Raw genomic sequence first — 17,630 nt, forward strand, 5'->3', positions numbered from 1 at the left:
GGGCGCTCAGCACCAGGGTGGCGGGCCAGGAGGCCATGGTAGTGATGTGTGGTCCCACGCCATTCCATCCTGTAGATGGGTATGGATATTTCCTGGTACAGGTGAAACAAAACACGAGTATCACTGTAAATGAGCACAAAGGGGCTGAGTGTTGGGAAACATGAAGACACAAACATAGAGCAGTCCATCAGCCACTGGCCTAGAATAACAAATGGAGTTATCGAAATAGACAAAAGAGAAGACAATGAGTAAAAGGAGGAGAAGGAGCTGAAGATGACACACGTGGCTTTGGCCTCAGGAGATCTGTGTTTGCTGCGAATATGTTGGACTAGCTGCTAGTGCCTCTGTAGGAAAAGGACCATGGAGCCACTAGCACAGACCATGAGGCCCAAACACGTAAGGTCAGTTGTGGAGAACATGAATGACTACAACTACAAACCCGGTAAATCTGTCTGGATCGAGTGTGGAATAGTATCCATACTTTATTTTCACACTAAAGTTTTCGTTAAGCATTGGACCAGTCATTTTGGTAGGAACAAAGATATTCACTAAGAGATGCATCATCTAGCAGAGGAAACAGAGAAACCAATGGACTTTGGGGACCTCATTCTGAGCTCCACCTACCTAGAGAGATGGGGGCAAGGCCCAATGGCTTGAGAGCCACTGAGGAGGGAGGTAGTGCTGAAGCGACACCCTCTGGCCACTCTCTGGAAATAAAAGAGAAGTTTATATCCAGTGTCATTCAGGATTTTTTTTTGATTCAAAGGCTGCCATTACATGAGGGATCCTTCTGGATAAAAGCACCAAGAAGCTGGCTAAGACCAGTTGGTTGAGAATTATGTCAGTGGGTCTTAATTTGTTTCTAATTAACAAAGTGAAATTATCAAGACAAAGCAGGAGGAGTGTCCAAGGATTCCCATTCCCATCAGAGTGGCTAGGATGAGCCCCATTCCCACTTGACAGAAACCATCGCATCAATCTCAATGGGAGAGTGACCTTGAGGGAGCCATATGAAGGGCAGTTAAACAAACTAAAAGAAATATGTTATCTTCACCATCATGCCTAATATCCTCCAGTGCTAAGCCTAACACATACTTTCTCCATTTAAATGGGCCTTAAGTAGGTGTGCTTATGGGTGCAGAAGCTGTTCGTGGAAACACTTTAAATGTCTCTGGGAAGTGGCTAAATGCATCATGGCCCATCTGTACAGCAGTTTTCCACACCTGTGAATTGAGTGAGGAGGACTCCTACCCTCTGATCTACAGAACTGGATACATTCTGAAGTGAAAAGCCAGGTATAAAACCATGTGTAGAGTACACTAAAGTGTTCCCAAGTACACAGTGGAATGAAAATAGAGAGACAGAACATACATAGGGTGGGGCAGAATTTAAAGCTAGACTTTTAAGGAAAAAAATCTTGTCATAGTGTTTTATTGTACAAATAGATATATTTCACATAATTAAAGAATATTAAGCAAAAAAGAAAACATCAGCGTCATTTGCTATTCATTAATACATGGTATCATGCTTATCAGCATCATTGTGGAGCTGCTTTAACTTCACAATTTGTGTTGCACTCTTTCCACATAACCATAAGGAGATTCATCGGTTCTTTCTACTGTTGCCTAGAATTTAAAATTATGGGTATACGAGATCTGACAATTAAGTTCATGAACTTGTTGCAACTCTGCTGCTAACCTTTTTTGATATCAGAGGGATTATTCATTATGAATTTGTACCAACTGGACAGTTAACCAGGTTTACTATTTGGAAGTGCTGAAAAGGTTGTGTGAAAAAGTTAGACGACCTGAACTTTTCGCCAACAATTCATGGCTCTTGCATCACGACAATGCACCAGCTCACATGGCACTGTCTGTGAGGGAGTTTTTAGCCAGTCAACAAATAACTGTATTGGAATACCCTCCCTACTCACCTGATCTGGCCCCCAATGATTTCTTTCTTTACCTGAAGATAAAGGAAATATTGAAAGGTAAACATTTTGATGACATTCAGGACATCAAGGGTAATATAATGACAGCTCTGATGGCCATTCCAGAAAAAGAGTTCCAAAATTGCTTTGAAGGGTGGACTAGGCACTGGCGTCAGTGCATAGCTTCCCAAGGGGAGTACTTCAAAGGTGACTGTAGTGATATTCAGCAGTGAGATATGTAGCACTTTTTCTAGAATGAGTTTGCCAATTTAATTATCAAACTATGTATACCATAGTTTACTATTTCCTATTTTTTTTGGTCACTTTCAAGTTGGTGAACATTTGATTACCAAATTTCCGTTACCACGATGTTTCAACCAAGACCCTTGAACATAGACCCTGTGCAATTTTGGGAGTATTTTTCTAGAGCAGAAGAAGTAGATTTTTTATGTGATAAACTATGCAAATTTTAAATGTTAATAGATACTGATAAATGATCCTCCCAAGTGGCTGCCCAATAAACAACCTTTCAACAATTGCTACACACATGTTGCAGAAAAGTACCATTTCTCCAGGGAGGACAGCACAAGAGACAATGGGCTTACATGGCAAAAGCACACTCATTCAGACAGCGGGCAGTGAGTGTTGTGAGCTGTGTCTTCATGGCCTTCCAGTTGGGCAGGGGACAACCTCTTTGACCCTCAGTGTTCACATCTGCAAAAATCTCACTAACTCAGAGGGCTGTTGAAAGGCTTAATTAAAATGATACATGAAAAGACCAAGTATATACAAAGCACTTGCTGACAGTTATTATTAGCTACATGGGAAGGAAATGAGGAGAGGGAATGTTCCGGGCTGTCTTTCCTGGAATATCCTTGAGGGATGGCAAGTCCACACCTGGGCTGGACCCACCTGCCATCCCTTGGTGGCAAAAGACTGGATAATATGGCATTGATGTCCAGCCAATTTAAAAGCAGAGCTATAAGCCACAAAAGCCATGACCTTGAGCTTGACAGGCCAGCCTAGGAGAGGTAGAAGACTATACAGCATAGACATTCATTACCTTTTTATGAAAATTACAAACTCACAAGAAATTCTCTTGATGTTTTTGCCTTTGAAATATCCTAACTTCTAAACCTTAATTCCTTTAACATTTTGTGTGGCTAATGTGCAGGGTTTTAGACAATCAAGGCAATGCCAGTAAAGTAGTAATGCTTCATTTCATTGGTTTCATTTCCTTATCAGCATGGCATAGTCCTCTTGGCTCTGACCTTCACTTAATGAGTAACCTTGAAAACTGGGGAACCGCTTTAAGTCCCAATCCTTTATAAAAATTAGATACTATTGTCTGTAAGAAAAACTAATGTTTATGGAACACTTAAAATATACCAGACATTGTGCTGATTAATCATTGTATGTGTGTTGTTATCTAATTTAGTGCTCACAATAAGTAGAAGTAGGTGGTGGTTCTGGGGGCAAATGTGGTTCAAATCCATTAGCAGTGTGATCTTGGGCAAGTGACTTAGTGTCTCCATGTCTCAAAAAGTTTTGTTGGGAGGGGTAACAGATTGATCTACAAGACTCCAGAAACACCCTCAGAGTGAGAGGGCCTGTCCTGACCCTGATGGGAGGAAGGAAGGGAACAGGTGCAGAACTCACCAGTGGAGGAAGCCCCCCACTGGGTACCATAGTAGTTATGGGACTGAGATGGGCCTGGAAGCCAGGGGAAGTGGCAAAGGCATTTGTGACAACCTGGGTAAATATAACCATGAGAGCAATAACTGACCTCCAAGTGCCAGGCTGGACCCAGCTCTCCTTAGAAGTGGCCTTCTCTTAGGCCTGGTAGGTAAGGACCAACGTTGGCAATCCTTGGCTCAGGAGAAAGCAAAGTGGGCATGCATATCAGACCTGCTTCTTGGAGGCCTTCATGGTGATCTGAAATTTGCATGGCAGATTGGTACTGAAACCAGAGCTCCTGAACCCTTATGAGCTTCTTAAAACTATCATCTCCCCCTTCCATCCTTCCTTATGCCCAACTCCATTGTACCAAAGGATTGCCCAGGCCTAGTCCCTCTTTCTCTAGCTTCTAAATGCTGCTGAAACCCAAGGTGAAAATTCCACAGGAGGAGAAGCACATTAGCATCTTGGCACCTTGGAGCTCATCAGAGCTGGTTTTCTGTCAGATGGAAATGCTGAGACAGGGCAGTGAGAGAACAGCACACCAGAGAGGTCAGCTTTGATGGTGGGGAGATTTAGACACCTGCCCTGGGAGAGCAGGCCTAAGTATGGAGAGAGAGAGAGAGAGAGAGAGAGAGAGAGAGAGAAGGGGGTGGGGGAGAGAGGAGGAGGAGTAGGGAAGAGAGGAGACAGGAGGGGAGTAGGGAAGAGAGGAGAGAGAAGGGGGCATGGGGAAAGAGGAGAGAGGAGAGAAGAAGGAGCTTTAAATAAACCCTTCTGCTTGGGACCATCCTTGTTTGGTGACTCAGTTGTGTCCCCCTTCACCTCCGGTACTTTAATGTTAGTTCTCACTTCTTCAGAAGTCACACTCCCTTCACAGTGTGACAACAGTCACACTGTGCACACTGAGAAGCCTGAAAACTCCTGTTTCCAGGGAGGGAAAGACATGGGTGAGCTGGAAACAGGAAGGTGGATCTGTCTGGGCATCAGGGGCTTTTTATTTGCAGGAAACTGCTCACCCCAGGGCCTGTCGAGTCATGCTCAGCAGCACTTGGCCTACCCATCACCATATTTAAGGGAAAACCATTTCTTGTGGGGTTTGCCTGTATCTGAACTGCCCTCTCCAAAACAAAGATAAATGGTATTCTAGCCCAGGGTGTGGCTGACGGAGAACAGGACTGGGAGCCCCGAGACCAGGACTAAGGAGTTGGGTAACCTTGGGCAATTCTCTTTGGCGCTGAGCTTTGGTTTTCTTGTCTGTGGAGTGAGAGGCTTGGGAGATTGTCAGCTCTCAGTGCATACAGTTGAACAGAGCCCAATAGTTTTGGCAGAGGAGGCTTGTCTCTTCCTTAGTGAAATTAGCAAATAGTCTCTTTACATTAACAGAGTTTCTAAGAAATCCTAAAGCAAAACTAGTGAGTCCGAGGGTCTCATGAGTATGAAGAGCTTCTGAGTTTCCAGATCTCTGCTTTTCCAGGAACATTGTTCCTGGGGTGACCAACCATTCCAGTTTGCCCAAGACTAAAGGAGTTTCAGGGATATGTGACTTTGAGTGGTAACACTGGAAGAGTCTTGGGTAAACTAGGACAAGTTGCTTTGTATCCCAAACTCTCTTCCCCAAGGCTTAGGGCAAGACCCTTCTGCCCTTGGTCTTGTGCTGAGTGTTAACCCAGATGCCCCTGGCTCTGACCCACTGGAGTTCAGCACGGGATCTGGGCACCTTACTTTTCTTACCCATGGGTTTGGTGTCATTGTCTTCTTTGTATCTCAGCAATTAGCAATCCCAATCCCCTCACCCAGCCTGAAAGTCAGACAGTCCTGGATTTCAACTCTTAGCTATGTTATTTCACCAATTGTTCTCATCAGTACAGCATAAAGTGACACACATTGTCATTTTATCAGGTGCCAGGCAATGTGCTAAGAACTGTACCTATCTTAATTCATTATTTCTCACAGGAAACCCATGAACCCATGAAGTGCTATCATTATCTGTATTATCAGGTATTATTATCTGTATCTCCAGAGAAATAGAACTAATAGGATGTGTGTAGATAGATAGATAGATAGCTCTAGAGAGAGAAAGAGAGATTTGTCTTAAGAAATTGGCTCATGTCATTAAGGAGGCTGGTAAATTCAAAATCTGCAGTGTGGGCTAGCAGGCTGGAGGCCAGGAAAGAACCAATGAGTATGCTCTTTGCTCAGTGACTGGCAAAGAGGATTAGCATCTATACATGCTAATTCCCTTTTCCCAGCTCTCTTCTGCTGTTAAAAATGAGGCACGTGGCCACAGACAGTCTGGTTACTATTTCTGTTAGACTCAGATCCCTCAGCACCCCTGAGGAATGGATTTTTAGCCAGGGAAGCATGTGCTGTGTGTTTGTGATATTGGATGGATGGTGGTGGTGGGGATGCTGGGTTGGCCGCCTGCATTCCTCTGTGTGTTTCGTGTTTCCAAGCCAGATTGGGGCCAAGGCCTCAACAAGCCTGGAGCCTGGAGAGAGATAACAGGGCCCAGGGCTGGCCTGTAAAGTGTAGGACTCTGAAGCCAGTAAGGAGATATGGGGCTGGCTGGCTTCAGGGGCCTTTCAGAAACTAACCTTTGTACTGGGCTGGGGCCTTGTACATCCCCAGCCACTGTCTCTGTTGCCAGACACCAAGCCCTGCCGCCAGGACATGGAAACAGTCAAATGGTGATCCCTGAGGCACCTCATCTGACCCTTTATCCCAGTTATCATTCCATCTGACCTGAGACCCAGGCTGAAGCAGTTGAGCTGCCTGGCTGTGGTATGTGCAGGCAATGCGCCGGCCCACGCCTGTGAGCTCCTTGTGCTGGTGCTGTTGGCTCTCAGGGGGAAAGTGACCAAGGGCAACAAGGTGAACTCTGGGGCCAGCAGGCCTGAGCTTGAATCCTGATTCCATTTCCTAACTTTGCCTTTCTAAGCCTTCGTTTTTTCCTCTATAAAACGGGGGTAATATTCCTGATCTCTGAGCTGTGGTTCGTTCAGTTAAAGGTGCTCACATATTTCCAAGGGCTTGGCATAGAACAGGAGCTCCTTTCTTCTTGTCTCTCTTTGGAATCACTCCTGGTCTGATTAACACGTTGGTCCTGAGGCCACCTTCTCTCATAATCTGCTCTGTCTTCCTTGAGTCCAGAAGCATCCACGAAGGCCCAGAGCAACTTGGGTTGGGCCCCATGCTTGGAGCCAGGGCTTAGAGTAACTGACAAAGCCAGGCCAGGCTCCCAGTCCAGCCGCCTGGAGAGGGGAGGCCAGACTCGGCTGAGACCCAGACAGCGGTGACAGTCTCCCTGCAGGGAAAGCACACAAAATCACTGGGGTGGGTTCTTGGACATTTCAGTTATATATCCTGGGAACGAGTCCTGGCTGGCTCTGATTGATTTTTTTGGCTTTCAAGTTATGAATTTCTAAATTTCAAAGCCCTCTAGCCAATATGCAAATGGTTTTAATTTGAGGTGTAACAGACAGGTGGAATCAACGCTCATAGGCCAGCACTTTGTTGGTAGATCCTGTCGCAAAGGTAATCGCTAAAAAGCAAGATTATTTTTTCCTGTAGAAATGGTTTGGGTTTCTTCCACCCTGGGGTCCTTTTAGGTTGTGGTGTTCAAGAGGAAAATATTTAAGGAGGAAATTCTAAAAAGAAGGATTTTTTTCCCATGCTTTTGGATATGAAACATTGTTTTCTGTGTATAAGTTTAGCAAGAGTGGGGTGGGGGCTGATTTTTGGACAATGACAGGGGGGTCAATCTTGCATCAGAGAGGAAGATACTAGCCAACTCTGGGCACCCCCTCTGCCAGGGATTGTTTTGATCTTTCCTTGTCTATTTTTGCTTTTTTCTTTAAGTACTGGTGAGCATTTTTTTTCTTCTTTTTGTGGGACACTGTGGTTCAACAGGAGAATAGCTCCTGACTCAGCAACTGGGATTAAGATAGTAGTTGAAAACACGAGCTTTAGAGTTGGACAGATGTGAATTCAAATCCTGATTTTTCCTTGTGACTATGGTTACTTCATTTAAGCATGCTGACTTGGTTACATGTAAACTGGAAATACAAACAACGGTTCATTTTGCCAAGATGAAATACATAATTATGTAAATCACACAGTATAGCACATGATGCTTAAAAACTCTCACAGAATGTTTCATTCTCTGTTTAATGTATTCTCAACATACTTAGGTGCTCCAACCCAGCAGCAACTGATGGGTCATACTGTAGTTCCAACTGTGCCCAGTACTCCATGGGGTGACAAGAGAAAGATGGGCCATATTCCTTAGCTCTAAGGAGCTTTGGGAGAGACAAGACTTACACGTTACTAGAAAAAGATGAGCTAAACAGACCTAAGCCTGTGTTTAATAAACTGGTAACTTGAATGAAGAAGGTGATAAGAGGAATTGAAATGCAAGGGTAGAGAGGCCACTATGAGAGGCGAGGGGGTACCTAGCATTTACTGAGCACTTATCATGTGCCAGGCTTCACAGGACTGGACACCTTAATTTTTACCATAACCCTGGGAGGTGGACATTTGTCATGCGGGAGACCCTGCTCACTGCGCCATGTGTTGTGCAGGGCGGCATGCAGGGACTCAGCTCCCGCTCCCCACATAAGAACACAGGCTATGGTGAGGCCAAAAAGGAACACCCACGGAGCCATAGGTAGGGGAGTCATACCACTATATTCTCTCTGGCGGCCAGGCTAGACACATGCAGTAATAGCCACACGATCTGCAGTCCGCCATTCACTTCCCTGCCTGCCAACCAACCAACCAATCAATGCAGCCCCGCAGTTACCTCAGTAACCAATCAGCCAATCAGTTACAGCTGACGGCCAACCAATCACAGTTGATGGTCATTCACTACCCTAGCCAGCACCTCCCCAGGCAAGGCCTCCAGCCTGGAAACTGCTCTCTGGGACTCTGTCTGCACAACATTTTTACTGTCATTTTATTCACAAAATGGCACTGAAGCTCAGAGACATGATATAAGCCACCCAAGGCCGTACAGCTGGAGTTGGCTAGAGCTGGCATTGGAGTCTGTATAATGGAGGGTGGCCTGAGTTGTCCCTGAAAGAAGGGTAGTGTTGGGGAATGCAGAGGTCTAAAAGAAGCTCTGTTCCTTGGTTTCCTGCCTCATGGGGCTTCCCACCAGGAAGACATTAGGTGAGCTGCCTAGGGCAAGAGGAGGCCCCCTTGAGGCACACTGCTTGTCATGCCTGGCGGGCTGTAGGCATCAATGCCAGCTAGTCCTAGCAGGTGGAGACCACATACAGCTTCTGCCTGGCCACAGCCCAGCAGTGAAACCTGACACATGTCCTGGCTGCACAAGGTGGCAGACATTTGCCTTCTTATCAGTAGGGCACATTCCACGGCCAACTGGCCACCTGGTTTGCTTTTGTCAGGGTAGATCCACTTTGGACTGGGTGCATATTTGCACTGCTACCTGTCCTGCACATTTTGCATTTTTGAGAGTCTGGCTTGGCTGCAGGGGGTTGGGTGTGCTGGGTGTACTGCCCTTGCTGCCACTGGCTCTTCAGCAGCAATGAGAGATATGCAGGGCATCCTGGGACAAGCCTGGTTCTGGTATAAGAATCTGGTATCGAATCCTGCCCACCTTTCTTGGTTGTATGACCTTGAGCAGGTCATCTCACCTCTCCACACCTCATCTTCCTTTACCGTAAAATGGGAATGGTGAAAAATACCTTCAGTTTCATTTTGAATATCAAATATTACAAAAGCCTGACCTACCTTGCTAGGTGCTCCTTAAAATGAATAATCATTATTTTTAGTGGTATTAGCTGCTTTTGAAACATTGAGAGCTCTGAGCTCTAGAATATGCTCAGAGGGGAGTGGACACGGATAGGTACAAGAATGTGTTGTGAGGCTGCCATGATATCTCGCTTGTTCTGACTTGGAGGAGCCCCAGCTGCAGAGAGTCAGCTGTGAGAGGGAGTTTACTCTGAGTTTGAACAGGTAGGAATGCTGGGCTTCACCAGGTTGCTGAGAAAGGGCTGTGTGATTGTGACAGAACTTTGCACCTAAAAAGTCTCTGCTGGCCTGAAATGGCTTGAGGGGTTTAGCTCAGCTATACTCCCCAGTTGGAAACTATAGCAGTCACAATGTGCAAATGCATGTTTCTTGTCCATCGTATCCAGGGCTTAGTGGAAAGAGAACACAGTATATGTCAGACACACCTGGGTTTAAACCACAGCTTGCCACTAATTGACCTCAGGCAAGTTCCTTCATTTCTCTCTGCCCCTTTCTCATGTCAGGAGGGCTGTATTCCTTGGCCCCAGTCTTCCCCTTGGCATTTACAAGAGCCCTGTGAGGTTGGCAGTATTACGATTATTATTATGGTGAGCAAACCAAGCTCTGATCACTTAAGCAACATGCCCAAGATCATTTGTCTAAGAAACCCAGAGTGAGAACAAGGTGTCACACCAGGATGTGGCCTCCGATGTTGACAACCTCTGCCAGGTCCCCCTGAAACCCTCTCAAAGACGTTCTGGACCAGTGGTCCAGTTTGAGACCCCGAGTCCTTGCTCTGGCTTCTTAGTCACTGTGATTTTCCAAGCTAAATTCTTGTTCTCTGGCGATATCAACTGGATATTTGCATAGTGTATCTCTGAGAACAATCTCAGGACAAAACTCTGATGTTTTATGAGAACTTGGCTAATTTTACGAAGTATCGTTGGTTTGCTGCCATGGAGCAGACAGGGCAGATTGACTGTTTCAGGGGCTTGTAAAAATTCTCTGCACAGCCTTTGCCAAAAAAGGCTCTACGATGGACTGCAAGGTGTTTCTGCAGAGACATTTTTTGGGAGGGTGGGTCTGGCCTTATGGAAAGTCATAAAAGAATTGTCTAGATTGGCCAGGGATCTTGATTTTGATCAACTTAGCCTGAAATTAACTTTATTCTCAAAAACCTGGTCAACCAGCCTACAACTCTGAAGCCCCAGTCAGGTGAATACAGTGCAGATTTGGGTGAGAGGGTGGAGGGCAGTTCTGGTTCACTCAGAGTTCTCCTCTGAGTTTCCAAAAAGTGGAATGACCCCTTAGAGGTGGCAGACTTGTGACTCAAACAAGACAATTTTATTCTCCTCCAACAAATGAAGGAAAAAGTCACAGTAGCTGGAGAAGCTGTGGTCTTTGTGGATACAACTTTACCACTGTTTTCTCCACTTGGCCTTACCCTTGCTAGCAATGGAAGCTCATTGCTGTGAGGTACCAGGGTGAAGAGGAGCTTCACTAGGCCAGGAGGAGCAGATTTCTGCAAATCACATTGCGGGTGAGTCTGAGACCTCCGCTTAATCTTGGCTCACCTAGCTCCCTGCTTGGAGAGTCAGGTATAATCCCCACTCCACTTGGGGAGATGAGATTGGAGAAAGAGAGGCAGGTAATGGTTGCATGAGTCAGGCCCAAATTGAAGACACGGCAGTTTGATAGACAGTTTTGGAGACATCTGACTGGAGCTCGGGAGCTGGCTGATGTCTTCTTAGTTTCAGCCCTCTATCCCCTCGGTGGGTGCCATTCCCCCAGCTTTACAAGCTATAAGTGAAAGGAATAGAGGACAAAGAGTGCTACTTCTCAGTCTTCCTTGAAGAAAAGGTAACCCAGTTCTGCTCTTCCCAGTATGACAGGCTGCCAAAACCCACCAGTTTTCTCTTTGAGTGTATATCTCTTCTTTTTGGCTCAGGGGGAGAATTTCCTTTTCCTGGAGAAGTCAGGAGCCATCCCCCAGTGAATATTCTAGAATCCTCACCTTTGTTCTCTTTCTTTGCAATCAACATTTGTGACATATTCTTGGAATAGAGTCCTTACTTTTTTCCTTCTTTCTTTCTTTTAACCTCCTCTGCTCCTTGGTTTTCCTCTTCTTTCCTATCTTTCCCAAACCTTTTAAAAAATACATTGATTTTGGTCTCAACCCTTGACAACTGTGACTCCTTCACAGAGCTGTGGGCTCCCTGAACTTGCAAGCCTCCTGGCATATGCAGGGACTTCCTAGAAACCTTTGTCAGCATGGTTCTCAGTGAGGCTTATCCTGGCGGGCCTGTGACTACACTGCAGAGACCAGAGCAGAATCACTATCTTCCCTCCCCAAGCCCTCCTGGGTCGCTGTCTTTGGCTGTGGTTCTGGCTGCTACTCGGGCAGCTTTGGTAGCTGATGGATGCTTGTTTCTGCCCTGGATGGCTCGTCCTGTTCTCAGCACAGTGTCACCCCCACAGCTGCTTGTTTTCATGCATAGACCCTTTTTCAGCAGAAGAAAGTTCTTGGATACCAACTAGGCAAGTGTAGAGTTCCCCCTTCTCTGCATTTCTTTATTCCTCTGCTGGCAACAAAAATTCTTAGTGGCTGGAAAAACTAAAAAATATCTGAGCCTTAAGTTTCTGACTCAGCCTGTCTGAAAAACGAACACAAAGAAAATAAAAAACGAATTTGCCTAATTCTACTCATAGGATTATCATTTCAGATGAACATATATCATTATCCAGACTTCAAAGGAGAAAACTTGGTTTTCCGTTGCAACATGCTGTGACCACAATGCCGAGATGCATGAGAGGAGGGGCCAAGAAGTCTCCATAGCAGGGCTTAGGGGAAACCTGAAGGTTACGTAGCTGAGGCTGATGGTGCCCTTGCTACAGGCCAGGCACCAGATTAGTTGTTTCATGTACATTCTCGAGTCCTTAAACAACCATGGGAGACAAACAAGTGCTGTCTTGATGCCCATTTTATACAGGAGAAAACTGAGGCTTAGGAAAGATTAAGTCAGTTAGCCACGCTAACATGCCTAGGAATTCAAACCTGGGATGACTCTGGTTGGTGCTCTTGTACTTAGCCCCTGTATCCTACAACCTCCAGAAGGAAAAGTAGAGTGTCAACGTTTAGCAAGTGTTTGGGAATCACGCGCTGGTGGGAGGCAATCCAATCTAGAATGAACTCTCAGATTAATAAACCATCACTAGTGGGTGATGACGTTTGCTTTTGCTTCATATGTTTGGGTCCATGAGACTAGCCCTCTCAAAGTATATTATTTACTTCTGGACACCATTACTATGATTTGTGTATGTGCCACAAGGTGAACAATCATCTTTGTCCCTTGCTCTGCAGAGTGTGGTCAAGAGACCAGTAGTGTCAGTATCAGCTGGGAGCCTGTTAGAAACGCAGGCCCTCAGGCCCCACCCCAAACCTGCCCAGTCACAATCTCCACTGTCACGAGAACCCCGGTGACACTCGAATAAGTGAGATGTGCTCACAGTCTTGGCCTGTGGCTGTGTGCCCGAGGCAGTTGGATTTTTCTCAAGAGCAGAAGGCAGAGGTAACTGATCATAATTCAGTTCATCCTTTTTTTTTTTATAGGAACGTAACTTTTTATTATTTAAAAAATATTTAACCACTCATGATGTACCTAATAACAAGACCAGCTCATAAGAACTAATTACTCAAAAACACTTCTGTTAAACAGTGAAGTTTACCGAAACCAAATTCTTGGTACACTTCACATACTTCGTCCACTGAACATCACCTGTTTTCTGAGTCACTCCACAGGCTGAGGTCTCTGAAAATAGCACAACAAAAGCATTTAGCCATCTGTGTGCACTTATGAGAGAGAAGAACAAAGATAGCAACGACTTATTAAGTACTTCTACTTAGAGTAAATAACATTTTATTTGTATTTCTATTATATTTTTGTTTAGTACTCAAATTTTTGCATTTCTTCTGATTATATATATATGAGAATTTCACATAAGATTGTGAGGTTTTGTCAACAGGGACTGTGTCTTAATCACCTTTCCACCTGCAGATTGTCTGGTGCCGCATTTTCTATACAATAGCTGCACAATAAATGTTTTTTGAATGGGGAAAAGCCTAGTGACTCCAGGCTCTTCCCAAGAATGCTTCTCAAAAGGGCCTTTCGATATATATATTTTTTAGGACATTTAAAATAATAGTTCTATCGCATCGTTTGAAACAGTTATACTGTAGCAATTTCCTCATAGAGGTCATGATAATATCTGATCAAAGTCTCTTAGTTCCTTTTCTGTTCTGCACCGTGTTTTACTGCATAGCTTTCCAATTCAGCATGTCATTGGCAGAGTCAGTGATGCTCTCATTCAGCGATGGACAATGCTGAGCATGGATGAAGAGTGGGTCAGGGGAGTGGAGTACCCACCTCAGGAGAATTCTGTTTTAGAAGCAGCTGGGTTCTTTCCCATGGGAAGAAGGACATCGATTAAGGGGTTAGACAGATTTAGATTTAAATTATGGTCCTCTAATTTATTGGTTTCATTCGGAACTGATTAATTTGAAATTCATTCATTTAAAATATGGTGTTGGAGGAGAGCTCTATGGATACCCTGGACCGCCAGAAAGATGAATAGGTGGGTCCTAGAGCAAATAAGCCTGAAACCTCACTGAAGGCAACAATGTCAAAACTGAAGCTGCCCTACTTCGGGCACATCATGAGAAGGCTGGGTTCTTTGGAAAATATAATAATTATGAGAAAAATAGAGGGCAGCAGGAAAAATGAAGGCCAAATATAAGATGATTGACTCCATACAAGAAGCTATCGCATGAATTTATAGGAGCTGAGCAGGGCTGTTGAGGACAGGACATGGTGGACATCACTCATTCATAGGGTCACCAGGAGTCATAACTGACTCAATGGCACATAACATACACGATTTATTGGCTTCGGTGTTTGACTCAATCTCTCTGCATTTCAATTTTCTCATCTATAAAATGGGATAACAACAGCTACCCCATTGGCTGGTTATAGGGGTCAAATGAGATAGAGGCAGGTAGATGGTCTAGCAGACACAAAATAACTGGGGAGCTCCATCTGCAAGGGGTAACCAGCTAAAGTTAACAAAACATGATTTTTTCCTAAAGTGTAGAGACAGCATAAAAACCAGAAAGGCAGGGAAGTCTTCCAAGGGAATGAAAATGACTCTTCTTAGACATTTGTGCCAATGATGATGCTATCACAATCCTCATTTTCTCCAAGACAAGATGGCTTCTTTTTTCAATGTCTTAGAAAATTTGTAAAGGTCTTGCATAGTCTGGCCATGTGATATGACCGGACTTCCTGGGATGACACCTGACATGATCTCTATTTATATATAGCATTCCACAAGTTGTTCCCAGGACAAAACCAATTTTGAAGACTTTTTCTGAATGAATAGGTTTTACTCCATTGATTTGTGCACTTGGGTCACTAAATTGTAGCCCAGAGAGGTTAAGGCATTTGTCCAACATCACAGAGCAAATAAATGTTAGAACCAGGAATCAAACCTAAGTCTGTCTGGCTCTAGAGCCCTTAAGTCTGGGCTGTACTGCTCTGTGTGGAAATGATGCCGATGTTTGGGAAGCTGGATTCCTCTCTTCCTGCTGCAGGAAGAAGTACAGAAGTGAATGCACCTTTCTCCTATAACACCAAGGCCCAGGCTCTGCATGACTGACCAGATCAGAAGGCTCAGTTACGTCCTGCACAGATGGCCTCCTCCAGTTAATCATTGAGTTCTTGCTCCCCAGCCAGGAAAAGGCAACGTGCCAGCACAGGGTGGGGGTGGCACAAATGGTTGCTCACCAAGCAAGGGGTCCTCCTCTATCCATTCCCACAGACGAGGAGACGAAGCCTTAGGAAAGGACAGCCAAGCCCATTGCAGTTTGATTCCTTCTTTACCTCCCATGAAATGTTGGGGACTGAGACAAAACCTCAGCCTTTGCATTTTCTTATTCATAAAGCTTGGCTGCGAGTGAATGCTTAAAAGTCTTGAAAGAGAAATTTAAAGAGGGTGCAGTGAGATTCTCCAGCAGTCTACATCTAGTTCTGCTTACTAAGCCCATGGCAGAGAGACAAGCTGCTCAGGAATAGTCTGGCTCCTCAAACCCAATTCAATTTGACTGCAGCTGGTGAACTGACGAGCAGGTCCCAGGAGAGCACTCAGAGACTCAGGGTCAAGAGCTCCAGGCTTCTAATCTGCTACAGCCGTCTTGGAGACCCTCAATTCACTGCAGCTTTCCTGGGCCCAGACTCCAGTTGAAGTTTACATGGAAGTCCTTGCTGTGTTTCTCTGTTTCAGGTAACGGGTGGTGTGCAAAAAGACAGGTGAGGCGCTGAGGCTGAGACGGGCTTAGTGTGGCGCCATCTTACTTACGCAGGGGCCATTTTCCATGCATTCTCCTGGGTGTACCGTGTTTCACAGAGAGAGCGGTTGGAGATTCACTGTGTAGAAGCAGGGTACTGTAGAAGGGAAAAAAAATGTTTCTGTGGCTTATTCGGGCCCAAAGCACATAAAATGAAGACACAAGCCCCACAGAAAGTAAGTGAGCTCACCCACCACCCTGGTTCAATGTTTCAAGTGGAGACGGGAGGAACATTCCCTGGGGAGAACACTCATATTAACGAGTCTGACCACATTTTCCCAGCCACTGAAAGTGAAGTAAGTAAAAGGAGCCACACAGAAAGCACAAGAACATGAGAATGTTTACATGATGCCAGACTTGTGGCCCATCTAGGCCCGAAATGTCTGATAATAATAATGAACACAGGAGGATGTCTATTATTGGCCAGGGCCCGTGCTTTCTGCAAATTTTAAAAAAATGTATTGCAGTGACCTATATTGGAATACAGTTTGGAAACCAAAGTCTTTTTGTGTTTGTCTCTTAAGACAACTTCAAAAATTAGGCATATAACTCTTCTACCTCTTGCTTCAACCCTTAGACAATCAGCTCGTTTTCAATAGCACATTGTTGCCCTGTAACAACTTTATGAACAATAAAAGACACTGGACTAAGACATCACTGCCTTCCCTACTGAAACATGGTGGTGTCCTGGGACAAGTCACTTTGCTACTCTGGACTCAATTTCCTCACCCGTGGAATGCAGGTTGGTGGGACTGAAACACCAGTTGTCATCTCTGGGATGAGAACATTAGGATCTTCAGGGGATTTAAAAAAAATACTCATGCTTATTTCATAGAACCCCCACACACCGATAACACATAAATGCACGCATGTAAAAAAATGGTGAAAACGGAATCAAATCTGTAGCCTAGTAGACAGCATTGTCCCAGTGTCAACTTCTGATTTTGATATTGTACTATAGTTATTTAAGATGTCAGTCACCACTGACGGAAGCTGGGTGAAGGGTACATAGGACTCTATGTATTACTTTTGCAACTTACTATAATTTCAAAATAAAGAGTTAAAAAAAATTCTAATGCCCAAATCACCCTAGAGATTGTGATTCATTGATTTGGGCTTGGACGTCGATGTTTTTTAAAACCTCCTCAGGTGATTGTAATGTGCAGCCAGGGTTTAGAACCACTGAACTAGATGATCTCTGGGTCCCTTTCCAGCCCTAAAATATTATCAGTCAAATTAATCTTAACCCTTCTTGAAACTATTTAAATGTTCTACTTGCAGGGGTAATATTTTTTTTAAGTTTATTACCCTCTGTAGAAAAACTTTCTTTTATTTGTCCTAAAGTTACCCCTTGTTTGAGTGACCTGGGCTCCAGCCTCTTTCACTTTCAAGCATTATCCTCTAGCTGTATCTTGGAGCTGCAGTTTCTCAATCAGTGCCCTTCCCCAGGATTCTCGCCTCCGCTCGGCCACCACTCACGGGCTGCAGATCACTTCCTGTTTGCCCGGGACTACAAGTCCTTGCAATAAATGCTACCAGCTCCACACATGTCTAAGCAGAGAGGGGTGAACTGGGCCAGACATGCTTCCCTTTAAAATCCCTTCATTTTAGTCTCTGTACTTCTACCCAGAGCTCTATGGGAAACCAGACTTCCTGCACAGTTACGGTTAACCAACAGAAGTTACAGTGTGGGAGGAGAAAAATTCAAACATAACACTGAATGGGACTGTGTTCGCATCCCAAAAGAAAAGCACCCCCAAATCAAACATCTCACAGGGAGCCCACTTGAGGATGTATCCCAATTCTTAGTCTAGATCTTATGTCCCCTGATGAGCCCTCCTTTCAGAGAATGTCAACTTCTTTGCA

Source organism: Rhinolophus sinicus, linkage group LG06 (genome assembly GCF_036562045.2).
Source record: "Rhinolophus sinicus isolate RSC01 linkage group LG06, ASM3656204v1, whole genome shotgun sequence".
NCBI lineage: Eukaryota > Metazoa > Chordata > Mammalia > Chiroptera > Rhinolophidae > Rhinolophus > Rhinolophus sinicus.